Raw genomic sequence first — 26,227 nt, 5'->3', positions numbered from 1 at the left:
GTCGTTCGAGTGTGACTGATGTCACAAGTCCAGCTGTGACACACCGTCAAATCAAAGGAGCGCTGGATTTAAAAAAAAAAAAAAAAAAAGAAGAAAAGTTGTGTGCGTGTTGGTTTCTTCAGTGTGTGTGTTTGTGTGTGTGTGTGTGTGTGTGTGTGTGTGTGTGTGTGTGTTTGTGTGAGAGCTCTGGCCTAATGACATTGAGGCAGTTTCCTTCCACAGGGAAATATAATCCCCAGGATGCTGCTGAACTGTGTCCATGCTGGTAGAGCAGGGCTAGACTCCCTTAGAGTCACACACACACACACACACACACACACACACACACACACACACACACACACACACACACACACACACACACACACACACACACACACAAGCATGCACACAGAAGCTGGGTTTCTTATCCGGTGCCACACACTTGCATGGGCATCTCTGGTGAAATTGAAACCTCTGCAGTCTAGTTCTGTTGTCCACTGTGCAAAATCTTCTGTTCGCTCTAGCTCCTTCCCTGTCCATTTTATTGTTTTGCTCTATAATTGGATTGGCAGTAACGGTGAACAGAGAGCTGTTATGAGCTTGTAAAAGGTGTCACTCCGCGATGGCGGTGCCGTTTTAATTAAGCTCTCGGCTGGAGTTGAGCAGCTTTTATCTAGCTCGGGTCTGATGAGCTCGGACTACAAGCGCGCTCCACACCGTACTGCAAGGGGAGGAGCAAAAGGAGGTGTTTGCAACAGCTGTAGATAGCCCAGTTTACTATACTCAGCTAGCCTCCCCAGACACCAATCTACATGCCTGGACCAAGAAGATACTCTGAGACATCATACAAATTCATTGTGTTTGTGTGTGTATGTGTGTGCCATTACTGTGTCTCCTTGTGCTCATTGTGACAGAGCCCCACCCATCAGTGGTGTGCAGTCAAGTGTACTTTGGTGCAGATGCAGAGCCATCCCCGCAACATGGTGACAGCAAATGGGTACAAACAAGAATCTAAATGAACACAACAGAACACAGATCTCTCACACTGCTGCAGTAAATTCTGAACTAATCCCACTTTACTGTCCTGGGTGTGTATAAATCTGCATGTGAGGCTGATTCTGTAGGCAGCTCTGTACGTGGCATAATGATTAGAAGGGTGTTCATCACAGTCTTTCCTTGCCTTTCCACCCCTCCTCAATCCACCTAATGGCCTCTTCAGATCATCTGTCCTTCAATCAATACTGCCTGAAAGGAAGAATCCCACACCTAAGGACACTTTGTTCCCCACTGTAGATCACAGGTGACACATTTTCCATACAGGGGCCTCACCTGATGGTTCTGGATCAGAACCTTACAGAAGACTTTGAACCAGTTTGGATATCCATCAAATGTCTGACCGTTTTCTAGGTGGGTGGGCTCGGGCAGGGGGTGATGTAGTTAGATTTGCGAGCAGAGGAAGGCTGACGTCTGTCAGTGAGGCGAACAGAAAGCAGGCAGCAGAAGAGGCGGCGTGTTAAATCACACACAGCCTTGATGCAGAGACATTTAAAGAGATTTATTGATCGTTTTATAGATCTTAACTCTTGAGGAAGAGCAAAAATTTAACTGGATACAGAGATGACCTTTACAACCTCCTTGCCCATGGATAGGTATTTTTTCTGCCATCTCCATGTCCTGTTGCATATATATATATATATGTGAGCTGTTTATGATTGAGGGGAAAGAAGCAATTCGCCATTTAGTCAGACGGTGTGTTTGGAAATTCCCCCCCGTACAACCAGCACAACTATCATCCCGAAGATGTGCAATATACTTTATGTGTCTCTGCTCGAGCATGATTGAACGCTGCACATAACATCTAAATACTTGGAATAAATTGTAGCAGTGCTGCTGCCTGCTCAGCAAATCACTGCTACATTAGGCTCACCTAAGTATCACACTCTCATACACACGCAAATTACAATTTGAAGTGTCTGTGCTGCAGACTCTGTCAGTTTGTATGGAAAGCAGTTGGCTAGCACACGGCGGAGCAATGCACCAACAGCACTAAAAACAACCTGATCACTCCATACTTCACTAGAATGGCACACACTGCACTCATATACAGCCCATTGCATTTACCTAAACAAAAAAAAATCAACAAGATGACAAGACATCCACAAATGGACTCACAAAGACGATTTACAGTGCAGTTGATTCACATGTTTGTGCATTTACTGTACATGCAGTTTGAAAGACTTTAGCATGTATGCTGAGATGCTCCGGCATTAACTAGCTTAATGGAGCATTTACATGAATTATCAACTTATAGCTTCTCTGGCGTGATTCTCTGGAGGAGCTCTACATGTTGAGAGATTCAGAAACACAGTCCAGTTGTTCATTCCACAATCCAATTTATGTTAATTGCAGTACAGAGGAGTAATTGTCTTAGTTCCATCTGTAATCAGCTTACTGCCTTAGTGCAGCTGGATATACCTGCACACCAGGCTTATGTAACCTGCGCAGTGATGAGGGGAAATTCATTCATTTTAGGGCATGAAGTAAAAGCCAGGATACTTATTCAGGTAATCTGGCCTGTTGGAAGCGTCAGTCTGTATGTAATAACCCTGGTGTGTGCGTGTGTGTGTGTGTGTGTGTGTGTGTGTGTGTGTGTGTGTGTGTGTGTGTGTGTGTGTGTGTGTGTGCATATGTGTGTGTGTGTGAGTCAATCCATGCTCATATTATCATGCAAATAGTAACCAATCTGAAACACACCACTGGCTGCCATGCTCAGGATCAGTGCAAAGCGCTGTGTCTAAACCATTCCTGTCGTGGCCCTCAGCCCTCCCCTTTTTAAGCTTCTCTATTTCTCTCCTCCTGGTTTATCTCCCTCTTAAATTTTCTCAGGCACCACATCAAAAAAGGCAGATGAACCAGTGCTGATTTTTGATGTGTTGGTACCACAAACTTGCCCAATACATCTCTGTAAGGTTGGAGATGGGACGTTAATAATTTAGGCAAAGGAACAAAGCTAATGAGGCAACTTCTAATCCGATGCTATTTGGGGTTCTGTCAACAGTATTGACTGCACTGCAGATGGGATACGATATCGTTGGAGGGCACCAATGACCTACATAGCAAGGACAAGACAGTGGCTCAACAGCAGCACAGCACAGTGATCCCACAACTCTCCAGGGCAAAGATTCTGCAGCAAAGACAAAACAGTGAAAAGAGACTGAGTGTGTGTGTGTGTGTGTGTGTGTGTGTGTGTGTGTGTGTGTGTGTGTGTGTGTGTGTGTGTGTGTGTGTGCAAGCATTTCCCCCTTCCACCCACGCAGTGTCCTTTATCTTTACAGTCTCCAGCTTTCACATGACCCAGTAGGAGGATCCAGTTTGCGACCAGCTACACACTACTATACTATTACCACTAGCTGCTGCGCAACACACAATCAATACCGATTTCACCTGGCAATTAGCAAATAATTCAATGAGCTAGACCCACTGAGCCAGAACTGCTAAAGATTGCTATCTGTAGCAGTGGGGGTGGGGGCTGCAGAAGGTATGGCTGTGACACAACGTGTCTGTTGTGAAAGATGCTAATTAGAGTTTGATACTGAAGATTTGAGCGTGGATGTAATAAGACCAAGAGGATATAATCAAATGTGATTCTCTGGTGTGTTTCCGCCGCAGGGAACATTAGGAGAGACTTCCTGACAAAACTCGACCAGGGATGCAGATGCATTTTACACATGGAGACTTCTTTGGGAATCTATATCTGGGGAAATAAAGTTTTAGTTAACATGTCCAGCATTTTTTGAGAATTTCCAAACGATAAATACTCATAATGCCCAGCAAGGTTATAAAGAAAATAAAGACAGAGTCCAATTTGTGCACAATTAATTCCAAAGATTTGCAAGAACAAACAGGTCAGCTGGTCAGTCACGCATTCAAAAAAAAACGAACTATGAACAGTTGTTGATGGGATATTTACTCAACTTTAAATGAAGAATATCAAATAAATTCATATTTTTCCAACAACTAATACTAAATGAGAGTTCTTTTAAGAAAAACATCCACTGTAGGAAATCAGAAATAACACGTGACCAAAAATGTGTTATTTGGTGTATCTGAAAAAACATAACACAATATGTTATATCCTTCACATACCTTTTGTAGCCATCGCAGACCTTGAACCATCCTACAATCAGTTCATTTATGAAGACAATTCCATCAAACACTCGGATCAAAGGTGACTATTCTTGCCATTTAGGACAGACGGCAGATTTTTTTTTTTCTTTGATTAATTCCAGGTTCTTGAAAGGTCACTGTGATACAATGACATTTGAAATCGTCATGTCTAACCCCAGAAAGAGGGACGTTGGGGAGCCATTAAGAGGGACTTTGGTGGTCGGAGTGGACATTCACTGTGGTGTGGCTAAACACACACCACTTGAGCAGTATTTCTTGCCTCTGCTAAAATCCCTGATTGCACGCAGGCACTGGACTCTCAGAGTAGTGGGGGTGGTTGACACACATCACATCTGGTACAGACACACACATACGAGCACATTCGCACGCACAAACCGGTGCTGTAAACCCCTTGTATGAACACTGAAACAACCAGACAGTCTGTCCCCTGGGTAATGAAGGAGCATTGTGAGATTGTGGTTGCTGTAAAACCCAATTAGTGTGTGTGGTTTTTATCAGTTCTCTCAGTTAGAGCTACACAAACAGAGAACAGCTTCCACAAGACTGTCTTGTGCCTGTTTGGTTGTCTGCCCCCTGCTGGACACTCACAGCCAAGCAGGTACATGTGGAGAAATAAGGACTCTGTGGGAATGAATTACTGTGATCATGCATTCTGGGTTAATGTGTTCTCTATAGGAAGCTTAATCAAGATAAATGAGTGGAAAATCCTCACGCGTTTGTTTTGGTAAGTGCTAAATCATAATGCTATACATGAAAACGGAGGCGACCCCCCCTACACACAAGAACCACATGTTGTATGTGTGTATCTTTCAACATATATAATTACACAGTTAGATCTCAGGTTGATGGAAGAAAATCGTCTCCCTCTGCATCACGTGTAATTAAATAAAGATTACGGCTGTTTCTTTACGGCACATCTGAGGGCTCATTTTCTTGCTTTCAAATGACTGGAAGTGAGGAACGAAGCGGTTGCTGACAGTGTCACGACACCAGTCTTATCCCTGTCTTCAAACACCTCCATCTCACAAAGACACATGAAAGAGCAGAACAGAGTGGTGGCAATCGTGTGCCACCGTGCTGCACAAGACTCTGCTCCGCCGCAGCCGTCAAAAGAGCTCCTTCTGTATTCATGCGCCGCGTCACTCTGGGCTCTTTGATGGCACAGATCACTGCCAAGATGCTGAGGTTCCTGACAAACATACTGTATGGCTGGAAAAGAGTGCAGAATAATATATGATTCTGCATTCTGTGCTAATACACATATAGGAAGGTTGTGTGCATGCGTGTCCTCTCCGTGGGCGTGTATTTGCATGTTTGGGTAACACTGTTTTAGACGTTTTGATTCGCATAGATTACCTAATCATTTTCAGCTTTCATCAGCATTATTGAATATCAAATGTCATTTTAGTGACTTTTTCTCCAACATTATTGATTTCAGAGATGCTGGAGGTACCCCTCTGCCTCTCTCTCCTTCTGTCTTTCGACAGAAGGAGAGAGAGGCACGGAGAAACACAGTGAAGTGTTTTTTTTTTTTAACCATCTTTCATTATTCAGCCTCAAGCCATGAATAACTGAATAACTGAATCCACTATAGCATGGATGGAGAGCTGTATTTTCATACAGCATGTCTGAATGTGGGGGGAACCATAACGTGCCACAAGAAAACCTTCTCCTCCTCCAAAAGAGGTCTTTAAATGAAGAGCTAGGAGCTCCAGTCATGCATGACTCTCCTTCCATTTCACCACGGACCTCTCCACCCCGCCCCTTTAGTCGACTCCAAAAGTAAATAAGGATGCTTCGAATGTCTACTTCTACGATGTGTCTTACATCAATGAGTCGGTGAAGATGGTTTGGTCAATCATTGTTATTACAGCTACCATCAGAAAAAGGACCAAAATGTTTCGTCCCTCCCGCAGTCCAGTCTTTGAGAAGTCACCCACACAGCGTGCTCCTGCTGAATTAAATATGAGGGCGGGGGTTAGAGGGGGGTGAAGTGGGGATAGGGGCAAAATGCCTCAGTTTAAATAGAAAAAATGTGACATGTGAGCACTCTGCTGTGGAAAGAGACCTCTGACCTCACCATGCCACAGTGACAACCAGCACTTAGCACTGCCCACAGGAGTCTGATCTCACCAGGTAATTGTTGCGTGTTTTACATCAACATGACCCTGCAGCGCTGAGCTACGATAACAAACACCAACAACGCGTGTGTATCTGCTTTATCACATCATTGTGCAAACACCTTTACCCAGCTAAAAACCTGTCATTAACAGATAATTGATGGCCACTCTTCCCTAAAGCACTCAGATGATTGAAGTCGATCAACTAATTTGAGAAAAAAAATGGCAGTTCGAAATTGCCTTTTCGAATTCATCTGCTGATTACCATAATCATTTCATGGCTGACAATACTTGGTAAATGTGTGTGCTATTAATGCTGGCAATTATGCGGGCTAAATGCAAATGGGGTGCCAGAGTGGACGGACCTATCGATCGTGGCAGATAAAGCACAAAACAAACCCAATCTTGCATTTGCCACCACAGGGTGACCCCTCCTGCTCACTTCATCATTATACTCTATTGGTTTTGTCCAAGTGATTGAGGGGAGGGGGGGGGATGGAAACTTTGCTAACGTCTCTACTTTACATGCAGAAAATGGGTCCTAGGCCAATTTACAGAGGTAATTTTAGTGTGAAAATGGATTCATTCGGCGTTCACAGTGAATGCCTTCTTGAAATGTAATGGCTCTTCTACTCCACACCACTCCAGCATCTGCCTCTAGACTGTGCCTCAAGCTGTAGATCACTCTCCCGTGAGCCCTCACTTCACTGTCAGGCCGGCAAATTCCACCTTCATTAACAGCAGCCACTCATGTCTGACTTAAATAAATGTACAGGCTATCAATTAGCTCGGGCAAGACGAGGCATAGTGTACTCAAGGGGAAAGGAGAAAAGCATTGTGGATGCTGGACAGCGTACACAGATAATAGTGCATCTCTACCATCATCAGAGCTTTTTTTCCCCCCTCTCTTTTCTACTTCATTTCTCCCTCATTATCTTAAATCCACCTGTTAGACTGAAGTGGTTTCTTATTTGTTCGTGAGTTGTTCATTTTGACGGAAAGCATTCATCTTTCCAGCTGGCTAGTGTCCTTTTAAATATCTAGAACAGCAGATAGCTTCGACAGATGTGTGTCCATATGCAGAGGAAACATATCGGAAGAATATATATACACAAAGGCGCCTGGTGTTTTTCCCCACACCAGTATGGAACAGGTAAAAGGAGGTTCATTTGTTTGCGTGTCATAACATGCCTTCACACACAAATGTACAACATGCTAACTATCATGAATTATTTTCTGCATTACCCTAACGGTTTTTCTTTTGATTAATCAAGCATCCCTCCATCTTTCCGTCAATGCCTTTTCCTTGATGAGTTAATTTCTTTCCCGTTGCCTGTTGTCTAAGCGACCCTTCCGACCCAGGAGAATCTTCTAACAGGCTCCTCTTGCCCATCAGGATTGATCAGTCCACGGCACCCCGTCAGACGCGATCAATACATCATTCCTTCAGTAACAAGGCCCTGCTCGTTTGCCGCCCTCTTCCTTTCCTGTGTCGCTTTACTTTCATTTTATTATTATTTCTCACAGCGAATCGATGGAGGCAAACAGGCTCACTGTAAACCACACCACAATTAGAGCAGCGCCTAATCTTCTTGTTGACTTCATCTTCCTTATAACAGCCGGCAAATAAAACAGAAATGATAATGAAATCTAATGGGATTCTGTTGAATTAAATTACTTAAACGATGAAGAGAACCCAGCCACATAGACGTATATACCGATCAATATCGTATATGCACCCAGGCTTAACAAGCCTATAGAGCAGCTTTTCCTTGTGGTGATACATCATTTGGACTGGCAGCTTTCAACAGGTAAAGGTGAAAAACATTCATTAGAAACAAAATATAATCAAATGAATGATATGAATAAATATTATACCAATGTATTTCTCATGAAACAGAAAAAATACACAAGTATCTGCTCATTCATACACACGCTCACAAATACCAGTCGACATCACAGAAAAGGATGACACACTCGAGTGAACACAACCAGAATTTTAGATCTATTTTCATCCAATTAAGTGAATCTCTGCAGAATAGAATTACATTTCTAACTCTGAGCGCAGAAAATGACATGCACTGTGGTAACATCATTTAATAATGAACTCTAGCCTAATTAAACAAATTTTGTAAGGGGAAGCGCTAATGACACACTTAATGTTGAGATGTCAGAATTCTTCCTGTGAACTATGATAACATAATATTTATTTGTGTCCCGTTTTAACACGCAAGAGGTACCAAAGTTGAAGTTAAAACCGTCAGTGACTATGAGAGAAGTGATTTCTGCAATGTCACCACATTAGCAGCTGGTTCACGGAGAGACAAAAATAGACAGCGAGCTAATTTGATCATTGAATTATAGATTTAACATGCCTATGTAGTTTGGCCTGGGTTTTGAGGGTAGGCATGTCTGAGAGTAGCGCTGGTGATGCGAGAAGAACTGTCTGCTCGATGCAGGCGTGTGTGCAAGGCAGCAGCGTGGAACTGCAGGAGTAATTAGCGAGTCGGGCCCCTAGCTCCCTGTGAAGTCCGGCCTTTGAAGGAGGGGAGCTCAGACCGATCAGTGGCCCCTCTGATGTATGTTTGTGAATCTTTCAAGGGAGTGAGAGCTGCTAACGAGGCCTCATCTATTACCATTTGAGATGTAATTAGCGTCATTGGAGGAATGGAGCAGGGCCAAGAAAGAGTGGCTCAATCTGGGCTCTGTGCGCCTCCGTGTCCCACAAGGCAGCAACAGCAGGAGGATGAAGTGAGCAAGTGGAAGGAGACTCCCTGGAGAGGAGACAGGGCCTCAGCAGCCCTGACACATAGGCCAACCAGACACTCAGCCACCGTACTGGAGCGCAGACGAGCAACAAAGGTGGCAGCACCACACTCTTTGTTAGAGAAGAAAGAGGCCTCCAAAACAAACATATGCACATGTTTCCCAGCCCCAATTAATCTGTTGAAGTAGCTGCTGTGGTGCATACTGAGCCAACTTTCTGCTTCTTTTAAAGGCAAATTGACAATACTATCCAAGAAACTTCATTTGCAAAAAAAAATATTAGATTTCTGAACTGTTTATAGTTCTTTTGAGTGGCATACATTTATAGTCAGTCGCTCTCTGTCTTTCTATCAAAACAAACTCTGCACCTCCACTTGTTCTTTATGCTATTCAAGGAAGAGATTCACTGTATCTTCCTCCAGTGTCCATGACCACCAATGTGTGTGTGCTGTGCCAATGTGAGAGGGTCTGAACTGATGGATTAACAGAGATTCCAAGTGATGGCCAATCTCTGCCTCTCACTCTACACTGGGGTCAGGTCAGGTGCGACTCCGATCTCTCTTAACTGTTTTGTGTCGACCTTTAACCCTTCGGGGTTGACTTGCCTGAGCCCCTGGGTGTTTGAACGGGCCATCAAGGTCATGACTGTTTTCACTGAACATCAACAGTGATTAAGTGGAAGCTAATGACCCATTCGTCTTCATCAAGACTCGGTGTACAAAAGTACGACCAACACATTACAAGCTATATGTTTTAAATCATACACACTGGAGATACTTGCTATCCACAGCGATTTGTTGTAAAGCCAACTTCAAGATGACAAAGTGTCGGCGACAAACGGTGAAAACCTAAGAGAAAACATTTCTCCCTACAGTGGAGTAGGGTGGTGGACACTATCATCTGTGTCAGGCCAAGACATGTCTTGTCTCTCCTCATCCACCCTCTACCCACTGTGGCTGTTGAACTTGGGCTGCTGGCATCAGTATGCAGCCTGTCGACGGTGAATCAATGGAGTCTGGAGGACTTTCCACTCTCTCTCTGTCACAGCCCCACTATTAATGGCCAGGAACCGGGGCCTGTCCACTCCCCTTGTGGCCACATGCTAAATTACCAGCTGTGAATCAACGCTGCAGTTATGTGCAACCACAAATTAAAGCGGCTCAATCTGCAAGGACAACCAGACCTTGTACAAACTAGAGGATCACAGGGCAGGCTAAGAATGGGGCCTGAGGAATCCAATAACTGTGTAAATTAACTGAGAAGAGAACAAATAAAAGATATAGTATATAAGGGAAAGTGTCCTCCTCCAGTTCTCACTGGACATATCTGGTCTGGTGTGAGTCTCAGGACCAATGGTAGACATATAAATGCCATCAGAGCACACAAACACAGTAAAAAAAAAAAAAAAACTATCCACATATAAAAAGAGAAAAAGGAGAGATAGAGTAATATTATAACAGACCGTGTAAAGGGGATAGTATAATAATAAACAGGTAAACAAACTGTAAAGCTGATGGGGAAAAGGCTTTTAAACATTTAAGCACAGCGGCTGGAGACTCCGCAGGATGACCTGTAATGGGATCGAAGGGGAAGCGGAGGAGTGGTAAAAGCCTGATAAAATAAGAGACTGTAACCTCACTCCACTTAGCCACCAGACAAAGAGATGCTTTAGGGAGTGGATGAGCAGTATCACCATAAAGTCACAACATGCTGTGTGTCGGCAGCAGCTGTTTCCGAGCCCTGTGTCTGCCTCTCTGCACAGTGGAATAAATGAATAAAAAAACCTTTCAGAAAGAATCTTGATAGAAATACTTTTATAGCATGAGGGTTTGAAAGAGAAGAAGTAGTGAAACAGTCGTATATCAGACGTCTAGAAGATGAGGAGTGATGGGGAATGCCAACAGTGAGAGAAACATAAAAGTATGAAGATGATCTCCACAGTAATTACCAAACCTTATAATCACAAGCTTGTAAAAGCAGAGGGCGGTCTGGAGATTAACTTTGAAATACATGTGCCAACACAAGCAAATGCCTGCATAATGCTAATCATATTTCTGAAACTTACATAGTATAGCAATAGACATAGCAATATAAAGTCCTACTGGGAATACATTTGTTTTTCCAAAGCTCTCTTTGTAAAATGGTTACACAAATCAGGGTGCCTGTTTTGGGGATATTTGTTCACTTTCATAATGTGCTTTTCTTGAGGAGTGAATTGAGTCTGTCTTGAGCTCAATAAAAATGACTAAACCCTCACTCCAAAAATCACTGAATCTAAGCATAAAAAGGTATTGACAGGCAATCAAATGAATTGGTTTACTGGAAGTTGAGCAGCCAGTTTCTAAATTAGCGCCAAATAGAAGCCTTTCCATAAACTAGAGAGCTGCTGCTTGCCTCATTTAATGGGTGTGTGACTTTGAGTGCGTGGCCCTCTGCTGTGGCTTTGCCAAACCTTTTTTTGATAGAGAATATGGCTGTTTGTAGGTCAATGTGCTTTTGACAGTATGTCAGTGTGCGTGTCAAACACTGAATGCTTCAAAATGGGCCTCCACTAGAAGTGCCTTGGGACCAGGCCGCTCACCCTCCTTCCATCTCGGCAGTGACAGTCCACCACTGAGGGAGAGACAGCGTAATTTCACTGCTGGCTGACGTCCATTCAGCTTGAGTGATGAGGGAGCAGGACCTCGCGCACACATATGTACACACGTGTATGCTTACATAGCTAGAAATATGCAGTATAGCACATGCGTGCGCGCACACACACACACACACACACACACACACACACACACACACACACACACACACACAAACAAACACTCATCGAAAATGATACTAAAACAGTAAACTCAAAACAAGGTTGGCTGTGTTGACAGGCCCATTAACTGGCCTCTGCCTTCCATTTCAGTCTTGTTTGACACTCCAATTCTGGAGAAATATCCTGGTCTGCAAAGCCCCACTGTACGCTTCAGTGCACCACGGCTCCTCAGAAGCCATCGTTATCCAGTGTGCTGTCCTCTGCTTGCGAACCATTCCCATTCTTCATTATCATGCTGAAAACAAAATGGCTCTATTGTAATAGGGTGCCGATCTATCGACCGTCAGGTGCTTCTCAAGGTAAAGGGTTGATGAGAATATGCATGGACCTCTCAGGGAACGTTAGAAGCAGTAAATGAGACATGGCCAGTGATGGGGGGGCCCTTTGGGGGCTTCAGAGGCCTCTACTGTGATAGTCTCTGATGAAGACAAATGGACATGACCAATATGGGCTCTCTATGGCAGACTATCATCTACAAAATAGAAAATCTCGAAAAGGGGGGTTCGGGATGGCTGGCTGGATGAAGGACGCTCGGCCTAATTGGTGACCTGCAGGGTTAGAGATGGGCTGAGGAGGCCTCTGCACGGACTGAGTGGCATGAGCGTCAATCTATCCTGAGCAGGGGGTCAGAGATCAAGTGATCGGGAGAGGGAGAAGTGAAGCAATAAGGATTCATCTCCTGTTTGCTACTTTCAGAAAGAGTGAAAGATTATGTGTCAGAATGAAACAATACATCACCCTTTTGATAAAAGGACGGTGCAAATAAACATTGTGTTTAAAATTCTGTAACATTTCTGACCAGAGGGAAAATAAAAGAGCATAATGTGAGGATGATACAAGGAAACACGATGCTTTATTTGCGTGTGGTATGTCTGGTCAGTTCAGCAGCAAATATTGAACATAATGCCCAGAGTAAAACAGAAACAAAGATCTGTTGTTGAGCATAAATCCGAGTCAGGGTTTGAACACTGCCCTGCCCGCTCAGTTCTTTTGCAGAAGCTGGAGGGAAATTGGTCACACGCCTGAATTAATACTTAATCATAGCACCCCGGATGCTCTTAGACGAGGCCTGTGTCCATTGCTGAGCAAACATGGGCAGCACAAAGGAAGAGTGTAGGGTATAGACAAAAGGCTAAAGCACAGTGCATTACAGAGTGGATTATGTGTGTTTTAACAATCAACATAAAAAAAAATACAATGACATACATCAGCATGCATGAGCAAACACGTACACGCATACTCAGATCACCACCACAAGCTGTCAGCATCATATGCACACATGCAATCAAAACCGGGGTGCACTGAAATTGTCCAAACTAGCTACATTAGCCAGTGAGCTGGCCAGACAGTCTGACATTTCATCTCCTTGTCAGTTGAAGCCCATTTCCATCCGAGAGAATCACATCGTGAGCCTGGCTGTATTATTATTTGCAGAGAATAATGTGCAGCTTGGCCTTAATGGACAGCACAAAGACTGACAATAATCCTGCTGAGAGGAACGTCAACACGTTTCCCCTTACTGCAATGTTGATGTGACACTACAAAAGCGGATGTGAATATGAATGGCTCCAGTGTCCAGACTGCCACCGGAGAGTTTCCTCTCGAGTCTATTCATACAGATAACTGCAGCAGCACTGTGGTTGAGGGGCTTTTACCAGTGACTGACATGGCTAATCACAACAGCCTCTGATTGGAGAAGAATGAGAGAGATAACCCATTAAGTGAATCCATGTGAGAAATGGTTTTAAAACCTGTTATTTGCTACCAAGGCAACATATAGAAACACGTGTTATTGTGTTTCACTAAGGACGAAAAAAAACAAAAACGGATGGCCACAGACTATCTTTGTCAGTGAATAAGAAACCCTACTGTGCAATACGTAACACAACTGAATCACAGTTCCCTTTTTAAAAATGACTGAAAGTCACAGCAAGTGTACATATGGTCCAAATTAGCAATTAAACTCATTTATGTTGAGATACTAGATTTCGTATTAATCCTACACTACAAACTCTGCAGAGTAAGGTAAAATACTAGATGCTTAGCTAAGCTAATATGCAGGAAGTGCATGTTTGTGTCAGTCTATCCAGCAGTAATCTGATTTGTTAATTTTAAACATGCAAACATTACATTTTTAATTGATAAATCATTAATGCCTCTATGTTTAAAAAAAAAAAAAAAAGAGTGGTTAACCAAGAAAAAATACTTAAGTAACCATTCTTACCCACAGTGTTCACCAACAATAATTTCCACGCAGTGACTTGGAAACCGCTATTGTTTCATTTACTTCTATTGTCACAGTCTAAGTCCGAAACACAATGTATGTAGAAGTAACAAACAGGCTTTGACAGGCTTCACTCTGCTCCAGGAAGGAGGTGTAAAGCAGTGCTGCATTTACAAAGAAAAGGGAAGAAAAATGAGACGGACAGCAAACCCACGTGAATCAAAGCGCTTTGGGGGCTTTATCTGGCGGCTCCATGTGGGAATGATAATGACCATCTTGGATCCAAAAGGACAACCATTTATCTTAACCCTGGTCTGCCTGGCAAAACTCATAATCCCCCATAACACCCACGACCCACGACTAGACAGACAGCAGGGGGGAAAATGGTACTTTGAAAGGAAGGGATAAGACAAAACAATACCCATTTCTCCCCGTTCTCTTCAGACTCAGCATGATTATTTAACATTCCCTGGAATACTCTCCATCTGTTGGCTGGCATTAATCCCTTCTTTTACCAAATCTTCACCTTTACACCTCTGAGATTACGTCCCTCCTCTTTTGTCCACCCCTCCATCTCTCTTACTCTCTTTATTGGTGCTTCAATCACACTAATACCTTTTCCCAAGTGATGAATCATTTAATTCAGCCTTCTTCTTTTATTCCCCTGCTCTGCAGCCACACTAGCATCAAGTGCTCCGTTCTCTTTAAACATCCTCTATCCATCATAGCGGGAAATCTGGTCTGAATATACCCCTTCACCCCCACTCCCTGCTTAAACTGTCCTCCTCTCCAATCCAGCCTCCCTTTTTCCCTCCTTAAACCAGCCATCATGATGAGCGATGGTGAAGGTTAGATGGGTCCATTTTCACCCCGACTCCTGACCCCGTCCCCACTTGCCCCAGGTGACGTTACTAAATATGGCTGTCTCAAGGGGAGTGAATCGTCTCCCCATTTATTTCAGAGAATACTTACAATCTCTTGTTTTGTGAGCCCTAATGTATTTTTGTTTGTATATGTATAACAGCCTGTATGAAAACAAATTTTGTCCTAAGTTTTGTGTTCTTTTATTTGGTAAGTGCCATAACACCTTAAGCTGGCTGAAATACATCCAAAGCCACAGTTTATTTTTTTAAGCACACTGTGGTTCGACTCATCATAATCCTTAAAAACTTGTGTGATAACATTGGCATTGTTGTATAAATATCTGTTCATATTTGTGTGAACCCATGCCAGTCAAAAACAGGATTTCATTCTCTGTGCCTGACAGCCCTCAGGGTCACTGATCTGTGATTCAGCCTCTGGTGTTTCCAAACTGAATGCAGCAGCTAGCTGAGAAAGACACTTCAAGCATCTAATGAATGAAAGAGGACTGAATGCATGACCCAAATTACAGCATTACTGTTAGAGAGTCACCAAGAGGAAAACAGAAAAAATATGACAAGAAAAAAAACAGAAAAAGAGGGAAAGGACGCAAACATGATTGACAGTTTCAAATAAAAAAAGCAGTAAAGCCAGAGAACAACATAAACACTGAAACAGTCCTAACTGCGTGGCAAATCTGATTAAGCGTCAGAGCGAGGATGGCAAGCAGGGCTAAGTGAGTCAATGGATGAGTAAGTGAATAAATAAAGGAGAGAAGATTGTGGTGGCCGCCTGCCACAGCACCACGTTATTTAAGCAGCCCCGTGTGTACACAAGCCAGGTTGCTACGGGCTGAGTTTCCACACTCAGCGCAATTACTCTGCTGCGTTCTGTGTCGCTGAGCTAATTAGACGTTGGTGAGCTCGGGACTGGTAGACTGGAAGATGAGGTAAGTCACTGGGGACAGAGATGGAGGTGATAGCTTCTGTTTTTCACCTGAAGCCCTTTCACACGAGGGAAGCAGTTCGCTGTTTACGCCACAGACTATAAACCAGAAATGGCCCCGAAAGGAGGAGAAATAAATGTGGCGGAAAAAATGGTTGAGCAGTGGCTTTTATAGTGGCGGTGCATGCTCCCTATTTCACTTCCTTCCTCTTTTGCTTCCTCTCTCTGCTTCCCTCTCTGCTTAGTCTGATTCTGAGCCACCAGAAACACCCAGCTGTCCGCTCTCTGGCCCCAATGCTAATCCAGGCCTACCGAGTCTACACCCACCCCGTCTGGAGTAACCCAATAACGCTGTGTGTACTTAAACAGCAGTGTTGGCAGGGCTCCTCCATCCCAATCTGCTCTCATTGCCAACAAACACACAGAGCTTTCTTTCAACAGTCCTCTACCGGACTCAACTTCTTCAGAGAGTTGCTGTTTAAACAAACACTCCTCGCAGCGCAGCTTGCTGCGATGTGTCTATAAAGGAAGAAGAGAAAAGAAAACAAGAACTGATGATCGTGCCTCTCTCTCAAGGCATTATTAGGCAATATGTTACAATTAATTGAATTGTGGTCTTGTTGGTACATGAGGGTTCTTGGCTACTGAGCTAACCTAATGAACAATAATAATACTCTCCGGTTGAAATGTGTTACGGAGATGAAACCTGATGGCCTCTGATGGTAATTGGGCTCCCTTCCACTCATTAAGGGAGGAAAGCAATAAAAAAGCAATAACACTCTCAAAGTGCCATCAGAGGAGGAATGTGGCACTTTCTTTTTGACAATTCATCAAGAGTGAAGCCCTGCCTATTAGCTGAATGAGAGCCCAGGGCCAAATAAACATCTCCCACTCCGCATAGACTGTTTGATGGGTAAACAGTCTTTGATGTGTTCACTGCCCGACACCGACATTCTATGTGGACATGACCATCAGGGCGAAGAAAAGGCCATGGGATAACTTTTAGTATAGTTAACTATTACACAAACGTGGCAATTCAAGGTCTCCAGTGTTTATTCAGACTACTTTGCTGATTCCTCTGTGTTCTCCTTTACCCTGCAGGTTAAACTCTGTAAACAAAACCTGGAAGTGTGTATGGAGTCGGTAAGAGGATCAGGATGAATACTTGGGTCTCTCGCCGGTCTGCCTGCGTTTTAATGTTCGACTGTATTAAATGCTACTAAAGCGATGAAGGGAAAGCATGACATTTGGTGTGAGCATGATTGCATTTCCGTACATGCAGAAGAAAAATTCGGTCTGTCTATACAACTAAGCTGCATAAACTGCCAAGTTCTGCACACGGGGACTCGCAGCTCCATTCATCAACCCAATTTCTCACAACAATGCTGCTCGTCCTAATTTGTTTTCTGAGCAACTGACAAGAGGAAGCTGTCTCGCACGAGAATATTCAAATAAACAATTACATCTGACTGGCTCAGGCAACAATGTCAGGAATGTTACTGCCCACATTGTGTGTTTCAGCATGCCTCCCCACTAAGCCTGTGGCTTTCAAGCAGTAAAAGGAGAAGATACAAGCCAAGAGTGACACACAAGTCATCCTCAGGTCTCCTTCCACCGTAGTCCTCTATCTGGTCCTGACAGGGTTAGCTAGCAGGCAGTTCAAAGTTCCACTGCGACTTGGCTGGGGAGATAAAACCTGTCTAAATCTTGTCCCCTCTCCTGCCCTCTCCTTCCGTCAAGTTGGGCGGGGAGGAGGAATCAAAGCAAGGCAGCGATAACCTGGGAATTCCAAACTAACATTTGGAAAGTTTTCAGGCTTTATTGCAACAGTAAAAGCTGGCGTGAGTTGGCAGAGACGACAAACAAGTACATGGTTAAGCTGCCATATGTCATCTCAGAAGGAAATGTTTCATGCAGTAAGGAGTGCGGTGTAACATGGAGATTTGATAATTAAAAAAAAGAGGATGACAAGACCGAAATGCCAGATTCTTAATATCTCCTCTCCCTGCTCCTGTGTGCTGCATAAACATCACGCATGATAATAAATACACATATGCACATATGCACATTAGAGTTGATTTGATATATTGGTTTGCAAATACATATTGAGTGCAGATACAGGAGAATATGACACTGGCTGCTTTTACAAAGCCCTTAGCATCAACTTATTTCGATGAAAAATTTGCAAAAATTATATTACTGTTGATAGTAGCAGTAATACAGGTTTACAAAGACAGCTTTTCCACTGTATCACAAAAATCAAGCCGGGTGCAATTTTCCAGTTAGAATAGCTGCAGTGTAATTTACGTTCTGAACATGTATGAAAAACACACTGTATGAAAAGCTTTGATTTCAAATTGCAGATGTTGATTTAGTCAGTGTTGGTGCAGCGTGACTCCTTTATGTCTAAAGGTCCAGTTCCCAATTTATTAACAACCAAATTTGGGACTGATACATTTCAAAAACCTCATAAAATCCTCATTAATCAGTCCAAATAGACTAAAATTAGTATTGCCATGAATTTATCCAAATTCTGCAGAATGTGAGTGCACAATGTTACAATGCCACCCAAACACACAGATGCACAGTGAGACACGCAGGGATTCAGGCTGAAAGAATCCCTGCTGGCAGACTTGGACAGCTTCACAAAGATACAGCATGTCAGCCTGTCCACAAAGTCACAGAAAGGAGGAGACGGCCATTAAAGATGTTCCGCAGACAACCTCCTGTGCCTTCTCCAATAATCACAACATAACAGATGAAACATGCCATGTTTATGGATGGCCATTTCCTCTTTTTTTTTTCTCACTCGCTCTGGTAATGTCATCAAGTGCCTCTGGAGAGACGTAAAAATAAGTCCAGACATGGGGAGAAAAAAAAAAGCCCCTTTTCTATTGTGCATGGCCAGAGGCAAACACAATTGTTTCACTTGTGTTTTTATTGGTTTTATTTTAGGACAATTTTTGAGTTCCACCGTACAGTCAACATTTAGTGTCAACAAACATTCTTCAAACTGACAGTGATTCAGGATCCTTTTCTAACACACCTCAGCTGAGTTGTCACTGCGGGTTGAACTTGAACTGAGGAGGACATGTTTCCTGACTCATCAACTCCAGCACCACGCTGCAGTATTTTTATCAGTGAACTGCCAGCATGCAATCTGTTCTGGATTGAGACACGTTCTGTATGTTCCACTGCTGCCTTGGGACGAGAACCAGCTGCTCCGAGTCTGAACAACCTGCCTAACGTAAGATTTGTACCATGGTAATGACAGTATGCAAAGTAAACCAGAGAACCAGCATGACTGCAAAAAACACTAAGAGCTCACAATATGAAGGGCCGTATAGCAATGTTTCTTCTACTGTACAGACAGAGTTACACTGAGGACACAGTACACTACACTCTAGGATTATTCTCTGTCTGCTCTCTGTGCCTTTCCCTCCATGAGCCACAACATCATCCGAACAAAGGACGCCCTCACATACTGCTATCTTACAGAGCTCCAACAAGATGGAGTTTGTCTGGATCACCTACCTCCCACCCAACAGTGACCCTGGGGAGATAACACCAAGCTAGGAGGACTGTTGTTTGCTGTTAAGAAATGGAGGCAACAAGGAGTGTGATAGTCAACACAGAAGAGACCTTTATTTGCCTTCCTACAAAAAGTGATAGTGAAATCCCTGAAAGTGAAAGGATGAAAAAAGAACAATATAGTAGACCAACATATTAAAGGGGAAACACAAAGAGTTTGCTCCAAATATTTTTGTGCACAAGTAAAATATTTTGTGGGAGTGATGCATGTTTTATGGCAGTAGGGGTGCGACCCCGGCTGTGGCCTGTTCAGGACCACGGGCATGCGTTGAACCAGCTGTGGAGTGGGAGGACAAGTGTGGATAAAAGTTTAACGGCCCTCCCAAGGCCTATATACCTCCCCCTCTCCGACAGAGCTACATGTAAGGAAGGCAGGGCCCTCTTTCACATCTCTACACGAGGCCTCGCGAGGGCTCGTCAGCTGCCCCTCTCTCAGCGAGGCCATCTGGTGCCAAGCAACCCAGAGGAAGGAGCCGACGCAAAACTAGCGGCTTGCTGCGGTGCCCTCCCACACATACATACATATTAGTACAAGTGCATCGTTCCAGATAACCTCACACCACATCCGCTCCAGTTTCTTCTGTGTCGTTTTAATTTAAGCCAATTAAGCTGATTTTCTAGATTTTATTTTCTCTCCTGCGTCCCTCTGCACACACCAGGATCCCAGCTGGGCTTAAACACACACAGACGGGTCCTCAGCACAAATATTAACTCCTCAGCCAGGGAGGGTTGAAAAAAGGATCCTTGTTAAAGTGTGTAATTTGGGGGCCATGAGAACATGTGTTGAAAATCCTGTTAAAGGCATTAGTTCTAAATCTAGTGTCTGCTCTTCTCAGGCTTCCACTAGCTGTCATGATCTCTGTATCTCTATCAACCAATTGATCCTTCTTGTGTAGATTAAATTTATGTTGTTTAAAGTGTAGCTACATTTCTGAATGTGACTTCTTCTTATAGCTTTATATGTTCATATTTTGGTAAACATAGTTTCACTTACCTATAGAAGGCAAGGCCATTGTTGAGGCGGATACAGCAGGCGACCAAAGGGTTGTCAGGAACAGGCATGGAAGAAAAATGAGAAGAACTGGTTAGTTCAAAACAAATAAAAAGCAACAACAATGTTCAGAAATAAAGAGGGTAGTGCAAACCCTGCATTTCATGTGGGTCTCAGAAGAACTAAGCATGGCCTGGGGAACCCAGTCTGAGACCACGATTATATCCCCAAACCCATTTCTTCTTGCCCTCGACATCTCCCCACCACCACCTGCATCACCCAATCCTTCCAGCTTTCTTTCTGACATCTGCTAATCCCCAGACCTCTGACCCCAGGAAATTTACTCTCTCAACCTTGACCATTTTATTTCTCTTTTCCCTCTTTATGCCTGCCGGATCACCATTATCCATTATCATTCCATTGTCTGAGGCCAAGAAAAACAATTTAAATTCCCGTGGATTGACATCCACTTGCAGGCTAAAGGCAATTGGGGGTATATACTGGCATGTGAGGCTGAAAGGTGTTGTGTCTGGTGTGATAGTCAGGCTGTGTGATTTCTTACCAAACATAATAATAAGCACATATACTGCTTTTCCTACTAGAAAACAACTATTCAATCCATATTTTATGGTTGTCAAAGACATCTTCCACACTTCCAGCATAGATTTGTGGAATTACATTTTACTTTATTCCTACAGATGGGAGGAATTTTATATGAATAATGCACCCAGATCATGATTACACTGCATGTTAGATTTTACCCGTCTGGATGCTACCATGGTGTGCAAATTACCATTGGTGGGCTGTTAAGAGCAAAGTGCCTGGATATTTCTGTCATTTTTCACTCACTCGTAGATCAACGTGTGGATTCTTTACCACATAATCCCCCACATTTAAGACTCTTTTTTTTTTTAATCTCTTCTTGGATGTGAAATTGAACACACTATCAAAAGACCAAAAAGAGAGCGAAGGAAAGGGCAAGAGAAATGTGCATTAGGCATTTCCAGGATGAAATTTAGACCGCTTTCAATGGCCTAAAAATGTCACAGGAAATCACAGAGGAGATAATTCTCAGGTGAAAAGTTTACATCTGCATCCCCAAGGCAAGAACAGCTTCAACATTGAGCTAGACACCACAATGCAGCAAGCTCTCAAATGCCTGCATTTAGTTAATATTATTGGAAATAAAATGTGACAAAAGATTATTTGAAATAGCAGATACATTATATTATAATATTTACATAACTTCTCCAGAGGTTTTCCATGCTCTCTCTATTAGTGACTAAAACATCAGTTAAATAAAGTTTTACAAAACAGTCCTAAAAACGATCCTAAATTCTAAAAACAATTCTATATGATCAGACTTTGACAACACTCTTTATTATATTCAGCATCAGCCCATCCTCTACTCCCTTCAGCAGGAGATACAGACACTCTTACTAAAGTCTAAGCTGATCAGAACAGAGGACGTTCAGGATGCTCCTGTTGTTGTTATCTGCTGTGATCTGGCTGCCTGGCACTCTTCCAACTGTGTGGACTATGACCCCGGGGTCCGCATGCATACAACCCACTGTTCCTGCCGGCCCCAGGATCCTGGCACCACATGGCACACTCCCACATTTATTATTCATCTACTTCATTACCCTCCGCAGCTATTTACCTTCACACTGCTGCTGTGACCCTGGGGTGGGCATTAATGCTACTGTGCAATAAAAAAAAGGGGTGAGGAAGGGTGATGAGAGGAAGAGGCACCACCCCCAATCTCATTTCATGCATCTCTCTCTCTCTCTCTCTCTCTCTCTCTCTCTCTCTCTCTCTCTCTCTCTCGGAGCACAGAAAACTAAAGTGAATAGAAAGTGCATACTGAAGTGGAGCGCCGCACCGAAGTAAAGTGAAGTGGATTTGTGTGGAAATTGCCAAGAGGACAGTAACCTCATCTTTCTTAGGTCAGAATACTGAGCGCTTAGAGAAGCTCGGTCATTCCTAAGTATGGATAGCCAATCAATTCCAACAGCCCCCAGGGCAGTCACCATCCCAGGACCCCATGCGAGTGGCGTCTTTCTGCCTCCCAATGCCCGGGAGCAGGCAGCTTATGTGTTGGGCTGAGCTCACTTAATTGCCTGAGATACAACCCTTTGCGGTTTGTGGGAGAGTTTTTTGAGGAGTAGTTGTTGTGGTTAGAGAGATTGTCTCTGGCTCATAAACTAGAGATTAGCCTCACAATGGGAAGGTATAAAGCGCAACTTTCCTGTGGGACTGAGAAGATATCATCCCTCCATTAGCACAGTAGGTGAAGCTGCAGATTTAGCTTCTCTTTTACTGAAATATTAAGAGGTAGAACTAGACTGTGTTGCTGGACAACTGGACAATATTACTTTGCCAACAGATTTTGTCACGGATGTCCTTGGATATCCATTCAGTGAAATATTTAAATAGATTTATCCCACATGTTTATTTTCTACATTCAACACTCCAAGATCAAATCAAGAATTTTAGGGATTTACTGCCAGCTGGACGAAAGAGCAGAATTAAAACAAAATTAGAAAATTACAGGCTTCAAAGGCAATGCGATGCCACTTGTTATCATTACCTTCATTTTTCCATCTTGATTATTTTTCTCCTTTTACTCATAAACCAACGAACTGTGGTGCGCGTGTTTATTTTGGACACCATCATAATAATTCAATGTGAGCACAAATGCAGCCCCATAATGACTTCCCTTTTCTTTGCTGTTATTTCTGTGCCACTGGCCTGTGCCAGGATGCTACAAGGTTGGGGTGACCGCAGGGGAGTAACTCTGGTCTGCTTGTGGTTCTTGGACACAGTCCTGGGTCCCAGGCTGGGAGTCCATTTCAGATCCAGCCTTTGCTTTCCTCCTCTCCACCCTTCATTTCACTGGGGCAACAAAACGTCCCCACTGTGGGGTGGAGAGACATTCTCTCCCATTTCTTTTGCACTGGGATTGTGGAGACTACAGGCCACATTGTTCTCCAATCTAACAATATCACTGTTATTTCAAAATGAAAGAACAGGCCTACAAGCAAGCAAATGTGCACATGCACATGTAGTCTGCATGATCCTCCCTACTCTCTCTGCCTACAGTCTGTGTTGTACACATGCTTCTGTGCTGATCATTAACAGACGTGTCCTAAAAAAAAGCAGAGTCTCTCTCTGCTGTGGTTAAAACAAAGTGGAAACAACAGAAAGACACAAAAAGTGGGATGTTAATTCTTAAGTGAATAACAGAGAGAAAGAGGCCGACAGAGGAAGCGCAAAGAACAGCTTCAAATAATAATGAATAAAACCTGATCGCTAATGTAACAGAAAAAGAAGGAAATATGTTTTGTCAGTAGAGCCCATTCTCAGAGCCAATAATGTGTTAACAGCAATAATTTAAGTGCACTTACTACTCATTTCTACCCAAAAAAGTTTTAGTTCATTAATCAGTTTGTGGAAGACAGAACTGAATACTGACAGAGTATATGCCCTTCTCTATCAGAATTGATTTATCATAATAACATGGCCTCAATGCCTGCAGCTATGTAAAGGTCATAGGTGAGAAAATGCATAAGGATGAGAGTAGGTCCCAAATAATTGCAGGAACATACATTACCGCACAGCTAGTCAATATGTACACATTGTTAATAGATCGATGTGAGCAAGGACTGACATTGACCGGTACAGAGGCAGCCGCATGAAGAATGGTGGACATAAAAATGAGCCATAGGAGCATATATCTCTCCTTGACAATTAAACCGTTTACATCTGCCCATAGAAGGCATATGCAATCTAAGACTCCTTTTAATTTGGTTGGTGAGAATCGAGAAAAAATATTTTGTTTTATTATCCTACTTCCTAGGAAGCAGATAGGTTTGATTACACAGATGTTTCTCACATGCCTCTCAAAAAGACCTTATGTATTGTGCTCCTGTGGTAATAACCTTCTGTGGTAGAATAGCAGCCCTTCCTAAAACCACTCAATTAACTCCCCGGCCTCCAACGCCCCCAACAGGATGTACAGCTTTTGCAGACCATCAAATGAAGAGATGAAACCCTCAACATGTAGTCACACCGGGTACAATTATAGACGACTACATGCTCGTCTGCCCCGTCAGCCCCACCCACGCATGCACAGGGGGTCATTACCTCTACACTTTCCATCGGGCTGCTGGCATCCATTGGACGCGAGCTGTGGTGCCTACATGTGGTGCAGCTGAGGGAGAAGCCATGTGTGCTTTTTGAGAAAAACTAAAGCAGCATCACGTAACACCACAGCAAGATGTTCCAGCAGTTCAGCAGACTGGAGAGCCAATTAGATTAAAGGAGGGTAAACGTGTGGTTACAGGATGTCCCAATTCACTTAACATCTGCTGAAAGAGTATGAAGCTATTCATGGTAAACTTCAGCAGCAGACAACTGAAGCGTCATCCATAACATTACCACTCTACAGTGGATAAATAGTGGATAAACTGACTCAAAAATATCCATATAGAAACAGTGTGAAAGCAGGACACAACGCCCCATCATTCGCCGTTTGGCTCTTCTACGGCTGAACCTTTTCTTTGGCTCCAGAAAGAACCTCCAGCTGCGTCTTGTGCCACCGTATGCATGAAAAGGGGCCATCAAAGAACATATTTCTTTCATTCCAGGCAATTTCCCTAATCCCTGATGAGCTGCAGGGGAGAGGAAAACATTATGGATGTGAGTTAGCAGGTGGTGGGAAAAGGATTTTGCGCGTGGTGCATGAGTGTGTGTTTCAATGCGTGCATGTGTGTGAACACGTGTTTATCTGAATACATTTGCATTGCTGCGAAGCCTTGTTTAATGGCTGAATCCTTTATTTTCTATTTCAGTTCATACGATTGTTTGTGTGCATGTGTTTATGTGTGGATATCTGAATATTAGCATGACAGACACAGGCCTCTATCCCCCAGGAGAGGGGGACCGAGGAGCCTTGAAGTGGCTCCCAAGGATTAGTTCATCCAATCTTGTACTAATCACTGATAAATTCTTTCCACTGGTGAGTCCTGTTCAAGATCCCTCTCTCTTAAGAATCCTCTCACTTCAGCCTAAACTGAAAGAGAGCAGAGGAAAATAACTAAGCCGTGACCTTCCTTTCTTAAACATAGTCTGAAATCCAAACGCTGGCTACCGCCTCCTCTAGTTAGGGTACAATTGCCATTGTTTCTGCAGTACTACAGCTGGTGATGGTCCACTGACGAGTGGCCTTTGTCTCATATTTCAGGTCATGGCATAGCGGGGGGGGCCTCCAGAAAGTAGTCAGTCCAATTTCCCCATGTCACCACTAGCTAGCTCGTGACAGGTCTGAAATGTGGGTTGCAATAACGAGGAACAGCAGCAGCCCACAATGTCAGCGTTTTTCTCTCAGTGCTCTGACAAACCTCTGGGCTCTGGAAAGAGGCTGCGGGGACAAAGACCGAGTGTCAAGTGTGCGCTTGTTATGATTTCATTGTGTCATTGTGGGGGCATTATGTCAACTGCACAAGCAGGTTGCAATTTTTTGCACCATGCACTTACAGTGCATCCGGAAAGTATTCACAGCACTTTACTTTTTCCACATTTTGTTATATTACAGCCTTGTTCCAAAATGGATTAAATTCATTTTTTCCCTCAAAATTCTACACACAATACCCCATAATGACAATGTGAAATACATTTTTTTTTGAAATTTTTGCAAATCTATTAAAAATCAAAAACAAAACAAAAAATCACATGTACAT

At 43.3% G+C, this 26,227-nt stretch overlaps 1 protein-coding gene across 9 annotated transcripts in view; it reads right to left on the bottom strand.

Moving 5' to 3' along the window:
- robo2 (roundabout, axon guidance receptor, homolog 2 (Drosophila)) overlaps positions 1 to 26,227 on the bottom strand; it is a 256,070-nt gene that overhangs the window by 66,798 nt on the left and 163,045 nt on the right. The window lies entirely within an intron of this gene.

This window comes from Embiotoca jacksoni, unplaced genomic scaffold (assembly GCF_022577435.1).
Source record: "Embiotoca jacksoni isolate LCO1_2020_lvr unplaced genomic scaffold, fEmbJac1.0.p SCAF_28, whole genome shotgun sequence".
Lineage (NCBI taxonomy): Eukaryota > Metazoa > Chordata > Actinopteri > Embiotocidae > Embiotoca > Embiotoca jacksoni.
Note: the sequence above shows the minus strand (reverse complement) of the source record. Positions and strands in the feature narration are given on the sequence as shown.